This window comes from Pseudomyrmex gracilis, unplaced genomic scaffold (assembly GCF_002006095.1).
Source record: "Pseudomyrmex gracilis isolate BER0280 unplaced genomic scaffold, ASM200609v1 scaffold_87, whole genome shotgun sequence".
In the NCBI taxonomy this organism is placed as follows: Eukaryota; Metazoa; Arthropoda; class Insecta; order Hymenoptera; family Formicidae; genus Pseudomyrmex; species Pseudomyrmex gracilis.
This window is the reverse complement of record NW_018020671.1, coordinates 493046-511693: the sequence shown is the minus strand read 5'-3', so window position 1 is coordinate 511693 and position 18648 is coordinate 493046. Positions and strand designations below refer to the sequence as shown.

General features: G+C 41.0%; 1 protein-coding gene across 5 annotated transcripts in view; it reads left to right on the top strand.

Annotated features, from left to right (window-relative positions):
* LOC109855312 (IQ motif and SEC7 domain-containing protein 1) overlaps positions 1 to 18648 on the top strand; it is a 43608-nt gene that overhangs the window by 2644 nt on the left and 22316 nt on the right. The window contains exon 1 of one of the 5 annotated variants that reach the window (XM_020429440.1): positions 8108 to 8215. The exons of the other annotated variants lie outside the window; for them this stretch is intronic. The gene's annotated coding sequence lies outside the window, so the exon portion shown is untranslated. Of the gene's footprint in view, positions 1 to 8107; positions 8216 to 18648 lie in introns of those variants that run through there. 5 annotated transcript variants of the gene reach the window in all.

Below are 18648 nucleotides of genomic sequence, written 5' to 3'. Positions count from 1 at the left end.
ATCACATCGTAATAAGGATAACTCGAATGTGTGTACATACGTTGCATTCATAAGCGATGTATTTTTTCCCCCAATAACGCATTGTCGTGTGAGAGTGAACGTAGGGAGGTGATGTTGTGGTAGACACAACCGACCCGGTAAAGCCAGAGCGCGTATCGTTCATCTAAAACAAAAAAAAAAAAAGAGTATAAGACGTTCCCACAAGATACGGTCCCTTTATAAGAAAGGATGCCTAATCGCGATACGTTGTCGCTACACGGCGTTATGCCGCAATAATAATTACGTATAGCAAGCGCTTTGTAATTCCTCGCGCTTTCCTGTTATCAATCTCCCAACCGTGACAGCTCTCACTCGCGAGTACACAACTTTTTTTTCTCCTTCTGAAACGCCTTCGCTAATTCGAACTAATTTCGAACGCGAAGTTTTTTTTTTTTTTTGTTTTCGTAAATTTTGTTCCTTAAATCTCTTTTGAGAGAGTGTGACGCAATCTGTTTTCCTCAAAAACTCTTTGTCACGCTTATTGATCTTCCGTTTTCACGGTCTCTTTGGTTTGCCTTTTGTGGTTTACACAAGCTCCGAATCGGAGCGTGTTGTTTTAAAGGGTAAAATCAGACTCGGTATATATAAAGTGCTTAGTAATCGTGGCGGCAACAAAAAGAGAGAGAGAGAGATTCGCGGGACTTCCCAAAGCGTGTAACCTTGAGGCATCCTATTGACCTGCTAGGATCTCTTTGAAGCCGTTCTAACTTCACGCTTCTGATTTAAAATACATCTGCAGAGAAAACCGGTCCGTCCTGAACTTTGGGAAACTTTCCGTGTGTGTCCGAGAACTCTTTATCTCGGGCGCGAGCGCGCCCAATTGTGAATATCCACGACGCGCGCGGGTACGTGTGCGTACGAGACACCGTACCTACCGCTCGAAATGCTAATCGGGCGCAAACACGTGTGTGACGCAAACGACGACGCAAACGTGTGTGTGTCTGATATTATTTCTCCACAAACGCGCGCTGTGCGTTTCTCAGACCGCGTCTCGAAAAGATCTTCGTTCTTTGTTGAGAAGAAAATTTTTGCACGCGCGCGCGCGCAAAAATTACTAAGTGGCACACTTTTGTGTTTTCAATTCGTGAAAAAAAAGAGGTCGCAAAAATATTCGATTGCATTACACACGGCGACGAGGTCAACCGGTCATATACCAAATATATCCCGGGTATATAATTTGATCGTACGATCGGGAGAATATTTGACACAGATTCGCGATTTCACGACGGCGTTCGACGTGTGTGTTATCCATTGTTTTCCGAAATTTATTACACGTCCGACGTGTTGAAGTGTGTTCAGGGCCAATATCTCGTCGAGGATTTTCAAATTCCCCGACGCACGCGCGTTTTCGTCAAAAAAAGATTCTAGTTTAGATCGTACGGTCAATTTAATTTTTAAAATTTACAGTTCGTGCATACGTGTGCGTGTATACGCAACTTTATGTTGCGTATATCCTGAACTTTTATCAGCTGTGTAAACAGTTTGCCTTGAACAGTTTGTCTCTGTTAAGTAAGTTTTTTCCCTTTCGCGGTTTTTACGTCAATTCTCATCAAGGCCGAAATAACAAGAGACACAAGCTGTCTCGTTTTGCAATATGTTCGATGTTCGCGCAAACAGTGACGTACGGGAAAAAAAAAAAAAAGAAACAGAATAACTTTTAGGTTTAACGTGATTTGAGGACGTTTTTTTTTTTTTTTTGGTACAAAACACATGGCGACGAGCGGATTATCTCGTAAGCCACGCGGATAACCACGAGAAGAAAATTTCGATTAAAATTCCTCACGCGTGATTTTACGAGAGAACTACTTAAACGCGGAGCGGAGAATATATTTTTTGTTGAAGAATTTGATACGCAGGAAGATACGAGACGCGTCTGTTTCGGGCGTTCTGTTAAAGTTCTTCGCCGGAAGAAATTAAAAATTTTTTTTTTTTTTCGTCCGATGTGAATTAAAACACATATGAGGTCTTCTCGGACCCTTGCGCGCGCTTCCTCGTTCAGCGGAAGAATCCGCACGACTTCGACGGGAGACATATAATACGCGCCGGTCGAAAGAAGATTTATGCTTCCAAGAAAAGTGACCGTTTCTTGGAGTCCTCTAACGCTTGTTGTTCTTGTGTCTTCTCTTACATCTGGCACGAACGTGTTAAAACGACGCGATCTCGCTTCCTCGACGAGTTCGCTCCGAAGTTCGCTAAGAAGTTTTTTTTTGCTCCGCGTTCATTTTCACTCTCCGAAAAACTGTCAGCGACAAATCGCTGGAATTTCGCGAAGTCAGTGTTCGATGTTTTTTCGCACATCACTTACACTGCCATTGTCTTCGACCAAGAGTTTGTTTCAACGCGCTTGAAACATTACTTATTTAAACAGCAGCACGTTTTGAAACACATCCAGATACAGATTTACGAGCTTGTGAGATTACGCGATTCTCTCCCGGTTGCGTGTCATTCTCATTCTCATCGCAATGCTAATTTATCGCATCGTACGAGAATGAAACTTTATTGCCTCGTTTTGTCTTTTTATTGAGCAACATTTTGAGCGTTCGACCGACTCTCTCTCGATCGGAACCCTTCTCGGATGTGGGCAAGGACCTTTTACGGCTGTTTCAAAGTTCAATTTCGAATTTCCAACGAAACGATTAGCCGCGTCGTCTCTTGCGCGACTAATTGGCACCGATTAGCATCGACAATTGCGAAGCCGCTAATCATCATTGTAATGCGTACGCGCATAAAAGAGAAGAGAGAGAAAGAGTATGTGCGTGTATGTATGTGTGTGTGTGTGTTTTTTGTGTTGTCGCGTCTGGTTACGAGAACTGCACATCTTTCCTCCTACCGACGACAAAAATAGTTCATTTCCCTGTGGACCACTGCGAAGAGGACTTTGGACTTTTAATCTCACTTCGCCAGCGAACAACGCGCTACCGCGCTCCGCTTAACTGAAATTCCGTTATTTGCGAAATTCATGAAGTTTCAAAAGCGAAATTATTATACCACCCGACATTCTGTTTCTTTCTTTTTTTTTTTTTTTTTAATTAAACTCTCTTGCGCTCGTAGAGTCTCGTTTCGTATTTCACATTTCGTTTAGATTTTTCGGTATTTCTCGTATTCTCTTTTGGAGCGCGCGAGCTCAAATGGGAGATCGTGCTATGAAAGTGTAATTTTCCTTTACAATTCCGCGCAAACGATTTATTTACATAAAACAAATTCGATTGTGATATTCAATATGTCGCGCGTTCGAGTACGAGCGTCAAAGGGAGAATCAGTTCGGCGATAAATTATGAACAGAAATTCTTTTCGAGCGTTAACAGTATAGGCGCGATAAATCGCATTATATCCGATAAACAGGTTCGACATTTCGGCCAAGGTTGTCGGTCGTGTAGCAACGGAGTGTCTCGCTGCTGTTGATGTCGCACTAGCGCATCTTTTGTTGCGTATAAAAAAACGCATTGTGGAAAATCAATTTATACACGTATCGCGCATCCGAGAGAGAGTACCGATAGAGTTGCGATCGCTTCGTTTCGACTATTGACGACGTGTTCAGTGAGTAAAAAAAAAAAAAGAAAACAGAAAAAAAGATTTGCGAGACGCGTGCAAGTGTTGAATTACGAGTGAATTGAAATCAGAGAAGAGAGTTCTTTAGTTTACGAAATCTTCCGTGTTTTTTTTTTGTCAGTCTTAAAAAGAGCTCAAAACCCCGCACTTGTGTGTGATTTTTATTAGCGCTCTAAATCTTGATTTTTATCACTCGTCGTTAGTACATGTATCCGACAAACAAGATCGCGGATGTTACTCGAAGATCGGAACTCTTTTTTTTTTTTTTTATAGACTTCTCCAAATGACTTCTCTTATATGCGTTTCTATAGTTAGCCGTGTTAGAGACCACACGGAATTAGAGTCTAAAGCATCAGTTTTCTACTTTTGAACTCTCTCCTAGAGCTCTTTGTGCCCGCGAAAGAGAGCGACATATGGTTTCTCTCTCTCTCTTTCTTTTTATATGTGTATATGTGTGAGATCACGTCTGTCAGATAAAGCATACGTGCCAATCGAGATATCGAGAGAGAGAGAGAGAGAGAGAGAATGTGTGTGTGTGTGTTGATGGTTTGTTTATAACAAAGTAAGTGGCCGGCGAAAATCGACGCGTGAATACTCGAAAACGTGAAATTGTCGAAACGTTGTTTCGAAGAATTTCGCGTTATTATTGCCGCGTATTTTCGAAGTAAACGTTGTTGCGCGTAAAAATATGTGTTGCGCGAGAAGATCGAGAAACAGTGACTGAAAACCGATAGAACGGACTGCTTCGCATTAACATCTCGGTCGCTGCGTGGGTTATCATTGTTTCGAATCGTCGACTATCTGAGATGATTTAAATATGAGCCGCGCACGCGTGTGCGTATATCTTACCACTACAATCTTTCTTCCCGTATGACACGGGATCAAACGCGACTATATACGTTTAGAACTGTTAAACGTCAGATTCACAGAAAAACTTCAAAAAACATGTTTTTATGTATTGTGTTATCGGGCGTTGCGATGCAAAAAACCAAACTTCGCATACTTTTATTTTGTTATTCGGAGTTTTGTTTCTTTTTTTTTTTTTCTGTTTCATGAGAGAGATTCGTTCGTGACGAGTACGTCCTTGTGTGTTCAACCCGTAAATCTCGAACTCTTCGCGGAGAGATTTATTACACGAAACACTCCGCGCGCGCTCGACATTCCGCAAATAAACCCTCCTCTCTCTCTCTCTCTCTTTCTCTTATCTCGCGCTGTCACGCGCAAAACTTTACCGCCTTCTATTAAATGCAGAGTTCATTTGCAGCTTATGAGCGAAAACTACAACGCTCGCCTGGAAACCGTTGCTTATTGATCTCGCGGATTGCCGCGAGTATTTTGTCTCCCGGTTAAAAGACTATAGCGTAAGACGGATATGTCGCGCTCTCGGCGCGCAAATCTGGGACACTTGAGCATTTCTAACCGAGTAAGGTAGCGAACGCTTCGACACTTGATAAGCACTTATAAGGACGCGACGTGTTTCTATCTCGCTCTCCGGCCGCTCCTAATGCGACCAATCAATATCGAAATCGTCTGTGTACGAGACGTTTGTAATATAGTCTTCGTACGTAACATACCTCTATTTCGCACGTCTAACATCTCGACAAATAATAAGAGTTTCACATTGGAAAACTGGAAAGATGGTTTTTTTTCTCTCCACTAACAAAAAGTTTGTTTTTTTTATCGTTTGATGTACATAATAAATTTTCTTCCGGACACTTCAATTCCACTCTTGAAGTTCGTCTAGAAAGTTGGCCAACAAATGAGATTTATTTAGTCACTGAAGAGCATTTCGAGCAAAAAAGTCTCTTTTTTTTTTTTTTTTTTTTTATTGCTTCTGGATGCTATTTATATTCTCGCGCACTTCTGGCGAGAAGTTTATTTCAGTTTGTAACGAAAAATCTGTCATCGCGTGTGTGTAAACAAATCGCAAATGTTGTGCGTTACCGAACGTCTTGTAATTTAAATTTGCTAGACTAGTGACGCGCGAAATAAAACCAAGAGAAACACACACGTGTGCGAAATCGCCAGATTTTCCGTCAGATATTTGCCGTGTATCGCATCACGCGGTCTCTCGGTAGGTGGTGGTTTATTGTCGGCTGACGCACACGCCTGGTGCGCTGTAGACTCTCCTACTGTTTATACAATGCGCGCTGAACTGAAGCGTCGAGAGATTTCTATCTGCGAAGTACATGCGATGCGACAGCAGCATCGTTGAATAGAAACACGTGAAACATTCTTGCAGTTTCATTGACACTTGGTAAAATCAATACTCCGTCGTGTACGTATACGCGCTTCTTCTTGCAACAATAGCGCCGCAACTCGGTTTTACAAAGAGAAAGAGAAATTTGATAATACAGTATAAAATAATCACAATGTTAACCTTTAGTTGACAGACACGGGTCTCCCAGACCTACTCAAACATTTCGTATCGGTATATTTAGTAAAAATTAATATTTTTTTTAACTCTTATAACACGCTTCGAAACCACTAGAGATTTTTTTAATTAATTAATTTTTTTATCAACGTAGAATCGTTCAAACTTTCGATTAAAAAAACAAACTTGAAAAAATACTGATTTTTCGCGAAGATATTTGATTTTAAAGTCGTGCGAGTCTCACAGACCCACATAACAGTCTGTCCACGAAGGACCAATATGTACAGATGTGTATGAAAATAATAAAATATTGTTTTCTCTTTTCGGGGATCCGAAATGGGATTATGTTCGGTCGTTTTTCGGGTGGATCGGGTTCGGTTACGTCGACCTAACGTAACGTGTAACCGGATCCAATTCGGTTCGACAAAAATGCAATGTGCGCTATGAAAGTATCAAAATGCGTTCGTAATGAAGCAAGAAACAAGAAAAGTGCGGTCAGATTTACTTCTGAACACATTTCAGGTCAGAATTGGGAGTTTAGATTTGGTAGATTATTTAGTTCGGTGAGGTACCTAATGCCTTTAGTGCGCGATAAAAAGCGTCAAAATACGTTCCCAGTGAACGGAGAAACAGGAAAAGTGCGGTCACCTTTAATCTCGTGAGCAAAAATTGATTTTCCGATATTTTTTCTCTCGGGTTTTTCTTTTCTTTTCTTTTTTTTTTTTTTTAGACAGGAAGTTTCGCAGTTTTCTGCACTCGTCTTTGTGGCGCGGCAATTAATGATTCATTTTCTTTTTTATTCGACATGGTTCAGAATTACTTATTGTACTTGCACCAGAAATGACGCGGTTGCTTTTAGATTTGAGAATTGTGCGGGGCTGAAAACGCGAGCGCGAGGGAGAAAAAGGTCGTGAGAAGGGTGGAGTGTCCTCTCCACGGCGACGTGTAATTACGCGAGTGCTTTAATGTCTCTGGTCACGCTAGTGTCAAGGATCGTCGATCTTTTTTTTTTTATTTTTATTATAAGAATAATATAATTATTTCCAAAAATATCAAGTTTTTCTAAATTGTATAAAATTTTCGTAACGTTTGAATATTTAATATCTAAGGTATGCGATACAATTTTTGTTACACGTGCGCTTTTAATTGTGTTTTCAGTACGCTGATAATATAATATTTAATAATTCTTCGAGACTCAACGCGCACGCGTAAAATTTTATTGTTATTTTCGTATTTCGCCCTCGTTACCGAAGTTGGAAATCGTCGTCGTTGAAATTACGTCGCTCGTTCTGCTCGACATTTACTTATTCGGTAAACGCGCAATCGATTGGCTTTCCACCGCTTCTCGAATGGGATCTCGTCTAGGCGGGCAATTAATGCGTCCGAGAGCTTTTCCGGTGCGACGACGACAACAACACGCTTCAGATGCGGAGAGAGACAAGGCGCCGGTTTTTCATCTCGATCTGTCACGTGGGAGAGCGCAAGACTTTCGAAAAAGAGATAGAGAGAGAAAGAGAGAGAGAGAGAGCAACAGAAGAACGACGGGTCGCGTCGCGACGCAAAAAAAGAGCGCGAGTGTCGCGCGTACGACGGAGAAGACGAAAGAGAAGCAAAATGCAAGAAGAGAAAGAGAGATGAGAGAAAGAGAGATGGGAGCGGGGAGGGGAGCTAAATTCATGGGGACAAAGGGAGAGACGTCGTGACGGCGCAGACTCGGCGAAGCATCCCGACGCCTTCTCGCCCCTTTTATATCGGCGACGCTGCCAGTGCTTCTCTAACGAATCCAAGCCGTGCTTTTCTCTCATTCAATCGCGGAAAAATCGCTCCTTCGTTCTCCTCCTTCTCTTCTTTCTTCACTTTTTCTCCTTGATTCTATTTATCCGCCTTTTTCTTTTGCAACGCAAAGGAGCGAATCGGTAAAACACACGTTTCTCGAATTTCCGTGACTCCGTACGTTTGATTACTGAGCGCGAGTGTGTGCGTGTGTGTGTGTGTCTGTGTGCGTGCATGTCGTGTAGTGTGCGGACGCGTTGCTCGCGTGCGTATTTACATCGAACCCCTTTTCCTTCCGTGGCGAGAACACATCGAGCGGCGGCGACGACGACGACGACAACGACAACGACGGCAACGGCAACGGCGACGACGACGACAACTGTGTGTAATAGTTCCTTTCACGCGGCGTTGGACTTCGGTCTCTCTCGCGATCGAAAGTTGTGTGTGTACACCCGACTTCCGAGTAATAACCACCATCAGGTAGATATGGCCAACAACAGTGTTTTTTTACTAAGTAATTAGAAAGTAACGATTCTTTTTTTGTTACACGCGTTTATAGTTTCTCGATGTTCCGAATGAATTTTTTTTTTTTTTTTTTTTTTTTTGACTGGTGTTTCGAGAAAAAAACAAATTTTATTCTCTCGTTCAACGTTCGCATCCGTGAAAATATAAATATCGTTCCGGCCGAGTGCGTTGCCACCCACGCGCGAGCGCGAAAGTGCACCGCGCGCGCGCTGCGCTGCTCCTGCGAGATGCAGATTTGCGCACGGTAACGTCCCGTTGTGAATCGGTGATGTTGTGAATGCTGATGCGACCTTGCGGTTGGAATGTAAAGTTGTTTGAGCCGGCGGCGGCGGCGACGCGAAGCGGCGCGAGAAAGAGAAAGATTCGCCCGCAACCACGGATAAATCGACGTGAACGACAAGCACCACGTGGCACGACGGTGTGTTGCAATTATGCGGCATGTAACACGGTCACCTTATTTCACGAATGACAATCTCGCGCAATTTTTCAAACGGCACGTATTGCAATTCGCGCGAACAATCAAGATGAGATGTCTTCCTTCCACGTCCTTTTGTTCTAAAGTACACGCACACACACACACTGCGTGTTCGTGCACTTTTGTTAAATGCTCGTTTAAAGCGGAGCTTCTCTAAAAGGCTAATTGCAGAGCGAAAATAAGATAAAATCTATCTTGTTTCGAATACAATGTACAAAAGTAGACACGATAATATTGTTATTGATAACACGCGGAGAGTTTTTTTTTGCGCGAAACTTTCCGAGTTTGTTGGAGCAATCGTCGCGAGTAGATAATTGGCACTTTCTTTCTCTACGCGTTTTCACGAAAGAAAATCGTTTACTTCATTCGCTATTGAGACAACACTCAACGTTAATTACAATACAGTCTTTTATTACTCGCTTATTACGCGCGTATCTTGTATATATTTTGTAAGGTGGATTACATTACACGGTTTGACGACATATTTCCGCCCACGTTCTCTTACGCGCACGTGGGTAACAGACCGGAGTTGAGGGAACGGTTAAAATCAAGGCGAGTCTTTCTTACGTGGGTCGCGAGCTCTCGACCACAAATGGTCACAAGACCTCGCCGCAGTCGCCATATTGTCAAATTGTCCATATTTCTCGGAACGTTTCTGCCACTCGACGCGCTATCCTCAATTTGCGTAAAAATTTGCCCCGAGTATATAATCAACGAACGGTTTTGCGTCTCGTTTTAGTTTTTAAACAATGTGCGCACCTCTCCTCTATATAATTTTTTCCGCGCGTTTGTGTAATAATTTTGAAGATTTTTAAGGTTTTCTTCTAAAAATAGAAGAACGAAATGTGTGAAAAATGCGGTGTTACAAAAAGAAGGTGTGAGGATAAGAAACAAGCTCGTCGACCGTAATTCAGTGAACTAGTACTCGTTTTAATGAAATCTAGGCGACAAATCTCTCAAAAGGAGAGCTTCCAAGGGAACTTGCGCGCCGAGCGAAACTTGAATCCGTGCCAGTTCTCGGAGCCAAGCTCGACACGATCAAATAATTGGATTGTCACGAAAAAGGGCCAATGTCAATAAGTAGCTTCGAATTTTCCGCAACAACCGCGTCTCTCTCTTTCTCTCTCTCTTCGTTACACGCGATCCTCATATTGACTTTGTCGTTTTCGACGAAGATTTTATAAAAGATTTCTCAAAGAATCGCTCGATGACGGGCAATAAACAAAAAAACAAATAATCGTTCACACTCGCTGTCGATCGAGAAATAAACTACCGATAGTTCAGGCAAAAATCAAAGCCTGTGCAATAGGATATTTATTTGTTTTTATTTACACTCCATTTACACGACTTTTGAAACGACCTTTATTGTATTGCACTTGTCGTTGTGTGTGCGAATTAAGGAACAAACGCACGACGACGGTCCCGCAAGCCGACATTGTTTCGGTTACTGTGCTATTGATTTTTCTCTGTTTTGTTTCGTCGACCCTGTACGCGCACCCTGCGATTTCCACCCTTCTGAATCATTCACCATTACTTTTGGTGTAGTGGCGGCGGCGGCAGCCCTCTTTAATGGCAAGGCGTTCGCCTCGCGTGTTATTCCGTCACGTTTGGCTAATTTCGATCAAAATGACTCACGTCCTAATGTTCACGCGTATATACATATATATATATATATATATACTATCGTTAAATTTATTGTCTGAATAATTTAACAAACTTCGTTCTTACTTAGTCACACACGTCATATTAGTTCAATTTTTGACGTGTATCTTTCTCGACACGTGTTGTCACGACGAATTATTCAAATCCCATTCAAATCCTGAAATATGAGATGGGAAAAATTCGCGAAAATAAATCGACGACATATCCGCTCGTGACTCGTCACGCGAGCAAAAGACGCGAACTGTTTTATGCAACATCGATGTTTCGTTTACGTTCTATAGTGCGTGAAATGTGCGCGCGCGGTCCTATATGTTATCGTATAGGAAAACATATCGTGTCGCTGAAATATTCGCTACGCGTATTGCTCTCTCCGACGTTTTGTTTTTTTTTTTCTTTCTTTCTTTTTCTCCATTTATATCCCCATGTGAATTGACAGAATACCACGGTAGCTGATGGAAGGGGAAAAGGGTGTACGCACTTCCGCGGTATCGATCGGTTTGAACTTTATGGTCCCGATGTGGATGTGATCACCCCCATGTATGTTCGCCCCCATAAATCCAACAAAACCGTGGCGCAAACCACGGAGTCGGTCGCTTTATATACGGTGCGCGGTGGTTTATGCGTACGAGTTTCGTTTTCGTAAAAGAAACGATCTCGATCGCGTGGAACACAGCGATAACGATTCAATCGCGATAAGAAGATAAAATTATAGACGCGCTGTTTTCGTCTCACCGGCGTGAAAATTCCGGAATGTTTTTCGTTCGATAACAAGCGGGTTTGGATTACGGATGGGAAAAAGAATCTGGTAGGCGTAAATTGTGAATGATGAAAACGTGCTGAGCCAAACGTCAGACGAGATTCGCAAGTTTACTCTCTTTTTTTTTTTTACTCTCTAATAATAATCGTTAAAACACGTTTATTTGTTTAAAACAAGGATTCACCGCGAGAAAATGTAGATAATTATTGCGCATGATTTTATTTAACGTTAATTAGTTTTTTACACCGATGAGACCGCGATTGTAATCGTAACTCAATGTGTAATATCTGTACACGTGTCTTGATTTACTTGGAGTCCTGTTACAAGTATACGCGTTTGTATTATATAAATCAAAGTGGGAGAGAGAGAAACACCTACCGAGATTATTTTAGTAAAGATAAGATAGTAAGTTATTTTACATGTACACAAGTGAGATATATTATTTCACACGCGCGCACACACACACATACACATAACCACATGGGAAAAAATCTTATTGCCATAACGAGTTTTTTATTGCTATATGATAATTTTTCTAGGTACTAAATGGCCAACTAGAAAAAAGCCCTGCTAGGAAAACTTTTGCGAAAAATATTTAAATAAATCCGCAAAATATTTCTTTATGATAAAAAATGGTCTTATTGTAGTTTCGCTGTAATAATGAATTTTGGTACGAGCGAAGTTGTTACATTAAATGAAGCATTTTCTTTCAACAAAATATTTAGTAATCTAAGCGAAGCAAGTTTGCTGTACACATTGGCAAATGTATTCAATGTTCTCGGTCGAGAGTGAAGAATAATTTGTATGTTCGGTTATATGTGTATATTCAGCTCGTTTAGTTTGGTTTTTCGTCGCTCTGTGTCGTTCGTCTGCTACTGAGCCTGCGCGGCGGCTCACAAGCGCGAAACTCGATTTCACGACTGGTAACAGCAAATTTTGTGACACAAATTACAATATTAAAAATGTTTTTGTTGAAAATACACGATTTGCTTCAGTAGCAAATTAAGATGTTCGTTACAAATTTACTCGGCCAAAATTTTTTATTTCTCGAGCAAAGCAAGTTCCGTTGTAACGTTGAATAAAACGAAACTTCAGTCGTGAAGCGGCAAACTGTTTTCGCGCTGTCGTTACGGAAATGTAACAGAAATGACAAATTTGTTGTGGCAACAAAATTTATTAATTTATTTTTTTTCCGCGTTACGTTCTCTCGTTTCCGGTTACCCGGTGTTGATAAATAATCTGTAAAAAAATTTTTCTTTAGTCGGCATTTCATTCTTATACATATACATGCGCGAGTCGTAACGATGCAAGAGATAAGATAATGACCGACAACTTGGCTCGCGAAGTCGGTATTGTTTGTAAGTTTCGCATATAGCGATCATTGCTTCATAATATGTACGCGTGAAACGTTTGATACTTTTTGTCGTGTGTTCGGTGTTTGCGCAATGTACTTTCTGTGCGTGTGTTTTAGAACGGGTCGTTACAGGTAGATTTTTACATCTTTCACATTCACAAGTGTTCACATTTATTATTCTATTTAGATGTGTGAGCGAATGTAAACTCAAGACGGTTTTAACCTTATGGAAAAAGAAACACAATTGCGTCCGGGACAAATTCACTGGATTTGTTCGTTCAATGGATTCTCTTTCTGGATTTCAGTCAGTTCTACACGAGTTCTGGAGAGAGTTCTGCATTTCCATATCAAATTCAACTACTATATATATATAGTAAAACCTCGAAGGAAAGTTGATTATCCGCAGGTAGTAGATGCACTCCTGGAAAGTGAAATTGAGAAAACGCTGTTCAATTCCTACGTGTCTGTCTGAGTTTTTGTACAGTTCTGACTCTATTTCAATACTTTCTCGAGAGTATTAACGATAATAAGTGATAAGATTTTTATAAAAACATTTGAAATCGACCGGAAAAAGAGGTAACTGCGTTTAAGAATGAACAGATGCGAGATAGTCTGTCTCGATGCCTAAGAGACAGAGCGTTTAATCTTTTAATTAAAAATAAATATAGATAATCTATCGCACACAATCATTAGTCTTCTCTTTCGCTCGTTCAGCGCGCGGAATTGTTTTGAGTGATGTAATCGCAATTTCTATTTGGGAGAAGATTTTTTTCCAAATCTTATCGCGCGGGTCCGTCAAGTTATTATGCCGAGAATTCCGAGCGCGGAGACGATCGAGAGGCGCGCCTCAAGGCATAAGTAATCGCTTCGGTGAATGGTACGCCCGGACTAGGTCAGTTCATAGCTATTGCACTATTATAGACAAGGTCGTTTCCTCCGCCTTCTTCGAATACACGCAATGCGCGCGCGGACACACACACACACACACACATTTTTATATTTAGTTTAAAAATAAAAATGTACACAAAAACCAGGTCCGAACGAACTTCGCGTTTTTTGAAAAATTGTCGTTCAAACAACAACAACAAAAAAAAAACGCTGTCGAGAACAAGCGTCAAGTTGGAAATGGTTCGTATCAAAGGTCACTGGAACGGCTGGAAAAAATCCTGAATTATAGTTTACACAACGCGTGGCCTTTTAAACGTTGTGTTTAAAGAAACTTCAGCTTTTTTCAAACAAGCAATTGTGTCATCGCTAAAAACAACTTTCGTATAAATAAAAGTGTAAAAAAACTGAAGTTGAAAGCGATTTAAAATAAAAAGTAAAACTTTTATTTTTAATTTCTTTATTAAAACTTGATAAAAGTGAATCAATAATTTATACAGAATTTATAAATTCTTTTATAATTGCAAAAAAAAATTTAAAGCTTTACTCGTTGCTCGATATGACATTATTTTGGAAAGATTTGTGTACACTTGTGTGCAAGGTTTATTTTGTTTTCCTCTCAAGAACGCGAATAGGATTACGTGATTATTGCTGCTGTGAAGTTATTATGTTAATATTAAAGGTCGCGGTTTTTATGCCAGGCCGCATAATTCGATCTCGGGCGCGCTCGATGGCATTTCATAAACGACATTATGCATATTTAAAGAACTTCCGGTATAGAAGGTATTAAACGCCATGGGAATCGCTCTTTGTACACGGACTCGTCGTAACTCTGCCATTGTGCCGGTAGGAAGTGCATAATAGAGCAGAAAGTGAGACAATCCCTCTTCCTGAAAAAAAAAGCGATAGCGAGATATTGCTCGTAATCCGCCGCCGAGAACAATGAGTCTCGCGGCTTTTCGTCGTTACGTGCATGCCGTGCGTGCGCGCTCGCTCGCTCATTTACGCACCTTTTCCCCGTATGTCTTTAATTTCCACAGAAGTGGAACGGTTTTACTTGTACGTATAGCGCTTATGAGATGCACCGAGAGCGTCGACAGACACGCGCAACACTCTGGGTCCGCGTTCGTTGCAAGTGAGAAATCCAACTTCTCGTCTGTGCGCGCGCGGTCATAAGTTCGCGAGAGAGGTAGGTAAGTGGATCGCGCAAAAAATGTGCAGTAAAGCAAACAACACTATCGAAAAAAGAGTCCTTCGCAAGATCTCTCGCATTGGCGTAAATTGATCACGCGATGATTCAATATATTATCGAACGAGAGAAAAATAAAATCGCGATCTTCTTCGAGAAAACAAAAACTCAGAGAAGATTCGTCGTGTTAACTCGACCGATTGTTTAGTTTCGGCGATGTTTGCACATCGCCGATGCAACGTGCGAGACCGCGGAGAGTGGTGGTCTATTTTAATATCAAAAAAGAAAATGACGCGTACGGCCGGCTGGAAAGAGCTAAAATCGTCTTGGACTTGACTTGGAGCCAGCTTGAAAATATATTTTCACATCGATATATAGAAGAACGCGAAGTAGCCACGAAAGAGCGTCACTCGGCGCGGTCTGATACGCTTGGAAAATATAATTACACACATACACACACACACTTTTACGTGCCTAATTGAGAATAATTGACGACGACGTTTCTTTGATGTACGGAAAATAAATTTTGTATTTATACAACTCTCCGGTAAATGCTCTTTCCTTTGCGGCGCGCGGAGCGTAAGCGTGTCAGAAGAAAGTAAGATAATAAAGAAAGTAGTTAACTACTTATCGGTTCTCGCGCGCGCGCGATCTTATTTAATAAGAAAAAAACATCCATAAGCCGCCGTTTACGTCTCGCGGATGTTAGTCGATCAATAATATAAAATCAAAATATATATGCGCAAACAAACAAAAAACTGACGGAAGAAACGTATTTACACTATCGTAACTTTCACCACGCGGTGCTTTTTTGTCGAGCAATAAATCAACGTGGTCGATCGCGCTGTTCTAATTTCGCGTCGGCTTCTCGCACGAGTTCTTCTCGGCGCTTGTTAATGTACGAATTCAAAGTTTTCCCTCGTTTGGTGAATGAGCCGATTGATTAAGCAAATAATGCGCTTCTGCTCTCTGTGTAGAATGTATATGAGCGGAGGCGCGCTCCTTATAGTCTGCACACGGTCGCAATGAGCGACCTCGATTTCCACATCCACCGGTACTTGAACTTCCTGTACAGTATACGTTTCATCGATCGCGCATCGCGGTGGAAATTGATTGCCCGCGCTCAATCGAGCACCGCGCCAATATCGAACTGTTTTTTTTCTCTGCGGTTTATAGCTGTGATAGATCTTTATTCTCTCTCCCTCTGTTCTTCCTGTTCGCGCGCGTTTACACGCGTCCGCGAACGGAAAATGCGAAGTATATAGAAATTTCTAATTAAACGAGAAGACCGTATGTTGTCGCGACCGAACGAAATCTCACACGATTGATGTTGTGCCGATTGAGTCGTAATAATCGGTTGTTACTCGCGCGCGCGCTCGCCGCAGTTTGAGAAGATGGGTAGGTTCGCAACGCGTGTATTACAACGATATACTTTTCATCACGCGATCATGAGGCGTCGAAGATGAAACGTTTTCGTCGCCAGACGGACCGGTTAAGTGATCGTATTACGCCTCTATCTCGAGTCCGCGAGATTGACGGCAAGGAAGAGGGAGGAGGGAGGAGAAAGAGAGAGAGAGAGAGAGAGAAATCACTTCTCCGGGTGAGAGTAGTTTCCTCGCTCGCTCCACGGGTCCTAAATACTGATTCCCGAGCGAAGCAAGTTTCGGAGCAACCTGCAAATTTACGATCATTAAACTCGAGAAATTACCTTCTTATCTCGACGCATCTCAATTTATGACAATGACTTGTTTGCCGTAATTTAATACGCGTCGTTCATTTAATTCCGCTTGTATACACATTGTTGTGTCAATTGTGTGTCCGGTGTGTGTCGACTCTCCTTCGGTGTGTGAGAACGATGATGCTCGACGTAAAACAAATAATAACGCGCGGCCTTGCGCGACATTTACGCGAAGATCCGCGAAAGAGGTAATTCAATATGTTCGCTTATAAGCGATTAAGATGATGTAGACATAATTTCCAGCGTTCTTTGAAAGAAGAAAAGCGAACGAACAAAAGCGAAACGACCACGTTAACCGCAATGAGTCAAAATGAGCGAGTAAATTGTCATCGAAATTTCACAGAGTTCTTGCAGAGTTGAGAGACTCTTGTGAGAAGTCTACAAATTGTTTTTGTTCTACGTATAAGATTGATAAAAAAATTGATATATATTGTTAGTGTAATTAATTAATAATATGATAGTTAAGACACATATATGCAAATATAACAGTAATTAATTATAGGTTATTTACATACAAGGTTCATAAAAATTTTTTTAAATTATATTGTTATTAATTACTAATTCAAAAATAATGATGTAATTAATTAATAATACTGTTTAGATATAACGGTAATTTATTGTAGGTTACTTATACACTTTGTTTTTTAAAAAGTTTTATTTAAATTGTATTGTTATTAATCAATACGTGTACTTTGATAATTACTAATTAATGATATAATTAATTGATAATATACTTTTTTTAATAAGATGTATACATATGTATAACAGTGAGATGTATGTACGTACACAACATGTGCGAACATCGTGGATTTTCAACAAACCACTTTATTGCGTGTACTCTCTGAGCTTCTTATTCAAGCTTCTTCTTCACAATAATGTATGCGTCTCGCGGCGCACAAAGTGTACATTTAATCCCCTCGTTACCGTTTCAGCACGGTGTACGCGTACATATATTAGCCTCTCGAGCGGGTTACCTGAGCATAAGTGCAATTCACACACGGCTATATCCTGTTGATCGCACCCGGCAACTATCTATATAGGTATAACCGAGCGACTTCTCTCCGCGCCGCGCCGTCAGACTGGAAGACACTCTCCGGTCTAAAGCGAAAGTCGAACGCCGCGCGTGATCTCTTTCGCGTTTCCCGGTCTCTCTCTCCTCACCTCACCCTCATCCGACCTCTCTCGCTCTTTTTTTTCGCGTGCACTCAGTCTTTGGCTGTCTTTGTTTCTCTGTTTTCCGGAATATCCCCGATATTGTTTCTCGTCTTTATCTCTCCCGAGATATGCAAGCTTTCCTCCTCTCTTTACTCTTTCTCTCTGTGTGTAACGACGAACCTCGTCTCCGCCTGGTACGAGCTAATCGGCGTTGCTCGTTATATAAAGCAGCGCGACACGAACTTTACATTTGAACGAAGAAAAATAAGATGTTTTTTTTTTTTTTGTTTTTTGATTATCGAAGGCGGAAAAAACGAGCGAGAACGCGAGCGAAGCACAAAAAAAAAAAAGATATCGATGATACTGAATAATTCGAAAATTACAGGGAAAAAAAAAGCAGTAAAATTTTTACTCTAGTCTAAGATGTTTTGTATAACTTACACGTGAGAATTCCTCATATTCGATAAGTGAACGTACTGATATTTGATACTTCGAAGAGAAACAAAGTTTTAACCGTAACACCGATAATGTTGCATCATTATGTATGACGTTAACATTTTAACGATGCACTTTGCCGACATTGGCTTGCTGAACAAAATTCGATAAATATCTCATCACGGTTTTTATGTAGTTTCGCGTGTAAAACTGCTGCCGCAAGGTTTTTGCACGTCGCATTGTGTATATATATATATATATTTATATATATTTTACGTTAAAGCCGTCGATCGAAAATATATGTTTTCGATATTCCGATATTCCTTGACGGACTAAACATTTCGCGATGTGGAATAACGTGCGGATACACGAAAGTAAGAAGTTTGTTATCGATATGTATATTTTTGTTCGGTAATGTCTCGCGCGATATCTACCACGGAGCGCAATTATGGGAAAACGCGAGTAATATACCGCGAGAGCGAAACTTAGAGATATCCGTCTGAATAGACCGACATGCAAATTAGCGAATTCCGGTGGCGAGATAATTTCAAATTTCCGCTGCTGATATCGAGAAGAAGTGTTTTCGTTCGTTGCGTTGCGAGTGTATTTTGTTCGCGTATATTTTTGCTTGCGATAAACAAAGTTACCTCATCATTACATATATACAGGGTGTTTCAGAACTATGGGATCAAACTTCTAGGGGTTATTCAGTGCAACAGTAGAAAACATTTGAGTATA